This window comes from Zonotrichia leucophrys, chromosome 1 (assembly GCF_028769735.1).
Source record: "Zonotrichia leucophrys gambelii isolate GWCS_2022_RI chromosome 1, RI_Zleu_2.0, whole genome shotgun sequence".
Lineage (NCBI taxonomy): Eukaryota > Metazoa > Chordata > Aves > Passeriformes > Passerellidae > Zonotrichia > Zonotrichia leucophrys.
Window position 1 is genome coordinate 101,643,702 of NC_088169.1, and position 2,677 is coordinate 101,646,378.

The 2,677-nt window shown below is 47.3% G+C and overlaps 1 long non-coding RNA gene across 1 annotated transcript; it reads right to left on the bottom strand.

Moving 5' to 3' along the window:
* Positions 1-1,907: 1,907 nt before the first annotated feature.
* On the bottom strand, positions 1,908-2,446 carry LOC135443036 (uncharacterized). The gene is made up of 3 exons (XR_010438776.1): positions 2,395-2,446; positions 2,129-2,292; positions 1,908-2,037 (listed from the first exon to the last, which is right to left on the bottom strand). It is a non-coding gene; the product is annotated as an uncharacterized LOC135443036 (long non-coding RNA).
* Between the last annotated feature and the right edge of the window lie 231 nt (positions 2,447-2,677).

The window sequence follows — 2,677 nt, forward strand, 5'->3', positions numbered from 1 at the left end:
CTGTGATCCAGTGGGAGACCCAGTGAACAGAGAGGGTCCTGCTCCCAGGCTGGAGCAGCCTGTCCTTGGAGGACTGCACCCTGTGGAAAGAGAGAGCCATGCTGCTGCAGTTTTGGGACAACTGTCTGCCTGTGAGTGGAATTCACGCTGCAGCAGGTGTGGTGTGGCTGTTGCTTGTGGGAGTGGACCCACGATGGGGAAGTTCACAGAGAACTGTCTCCCGTGGGAGGGACCCCATGGTCTCACAGGGGATGGACTCCTCTCCTGGAGCAGTGGAAGAAAATCTTGGTGATGACCTGACCACAACCCCCACCCCCTGTCTCCCTGTGCTGTCCGTGGGAAGGAGGGAGGGGCTGGGGGGAGAAGGTGTTTACAGGGCTTATTTTACTTCTCATTATCCTCCTCTGATTCTGTTAGTAATAAATTTCACTTTGCAACTTCAACTCGAGCCTGTTTTGCCCTTGAAGGGTTCTCTCCCAGTCCTTATCTCACCCATGGAGCCTTTGTTTACCTTTTTTCCTTTTCCCTCCTTTGCCCAGATGTGGCAGGGGAAGGTGAGTGAGCGACTCTTCTGGGTGCCTGGCCTTGGGACAGTATCAAAGCATGACAGGGGTGCAGTCTTTGAAGGATGGGCTGCTCTAGTTTGGAAGCAAGGGCCCTCTCTCCCCCTCTCACTCTCTCTGTCTTTGGTCTCCCACTAGACCATATCTTTCTCCACCATCCACTTGCTCTGGTGTGAGCACTTTTCCCACAGGCTGCAAGTGAATCTCTGCATCCCCCAGGGACTTCATGCATTACAGGGGGACAGTTTGTTTTACCACCATCCTCACCATGGCCTGCAGAGGAATCTTGGCTCCAATGCTTGAAGCACCTCCTCCCCTCACTTTTTTCCAACTGACCTTTGTGCCACCATGTTGCTTTCCCTCACATGTCCTCACTTCCTTCTCTTCTCTGGCCAGAAGAAAAACTGTTGCTTGTATGTACCAGTGTCAACAAGTTCCACTAATTCAAAAATTTTTGCAAGATCCCCCAGTGCAGAGAAGTTTATCTTGCCTATGTTCCATGTAGGGATTGGCTCTGCCACACAGGAGCCATCTCTGTGCCCCCTCCCACTAACAAAACCCAGGCTGTGCCAAGGCAATACATTCCACCCCTTGTGGACAAGTGACCCATGCCACAACAGTTTTGGGAACACCTTTTGCCCATGGGAGGGACCCCACAGCATAGCAGAAAAAAGACTCCTCTCCCTGAGCAAACAAAAAACAATCTCAAGTGACAAACTGACCAAAACCTCCATGCCCTGTCTCCCTGTGCTGTTGGTGGGAAGGAAGGTGGGGCTAAGGGGAAAAAAAGGTGTTTTAAGGGCTTATTTTACCTCTCATTATCCTCCTCTGACTCTGTGAATAATAAATTTATACTTTATACCTTTAAATTTAAACCTTTATACCTTTAAATTTAAACCTGTTTTGCCCCTAGACTGTTTTTCTCCTAATCCTTATCTCAACTCATAGGCCCTTCCTTAATATTTTCCCCTCTCCTTTGCCCAGCTGTAGCAGGAGAGGGTAAGTGAATGGCTTTTGTGAGTGCCTGAAGTTTGGCCAGTATCAAACCATGACACCTGGGCAGCCTGTTAAAATGCTCAGTACTTTTGATACTTTGCACCCCTCTGGCAGGATATTGTCCTTGGTTTGTAAGAAGAATGGATAGCACTGGGCTCTGGGCTGAATTGCATCATCTGGATTTAATAAAACAATACTCTGAGAAAGCACAAGTCATGTTCCCATGTTACTGCATGTGAAACTTATGCTGAGATGATGAGATGGCTCTGCAACACAAAAGGCCCAGAGCCACTCAATATTAACTCACCTTCACTTCCATAAGTGCATTCAACTTAAGTGGAAAACAAAAGCTGAAATATATTCCTGGAGATGGGCCAAAATGACTGTTTCATCATGATCCCCCCTTGCTTGCTTGTGTCTGGAGAACTGCAGGATTGCTGAGGGGTGGAGGGGGAGGTGATGCATTTTCTTGTTCCTGCTGAAAAAGGACATTATTTTAACTGGGAATAGAGAAAAAGAGAACTCTTTTCTCCTTGTAGTTACAATAAAAACTTCTCTGGCTTTTTCACCTCGAGACTACAGCATCAAGCAAGCATTAGTGGGGCTCCACAGGTTCATAACCCAATAGCATTTGGCATCATGCAGATTCTGTGGACTTCTTCCAGGTTTTTGCTACTGCAGAGAGTCAGATCCCCAGCGCAGCTTTAAGAATGGTGATTAAGGAAACTGTTTCCTAAAAGACAATATATTTTTTCACTTTTCTTGCCATAACCTAGCCAATCAGCTAATTCCCCCACCTGGTTCATATTCATGGCTGATCATACATGCTTCTTACCAGCTGGTATATAACAAGCTGATCAGTGTACACTCTCGTTACTTGAACTAATGTTTCTTTATGCCATGAGGGTCCCTAATGTGTTGCATGTGGTTTTCATCTGGGGCTTTTTGGGATCTTTTCCAGGAAGTTTCAGGTCATTACCTCAAGCCTTTCTCAGCTGAAAGGGATTGAGGTAATAACCCACAATAGCTTGGGGGAGGGGGCAGTTATGGGGAGGTGATGGGTGCAGGCAGGAGGGTAGGTAGGAAGGCAGGTGGGTGAAGAGAGAAAAAAAGAGAAG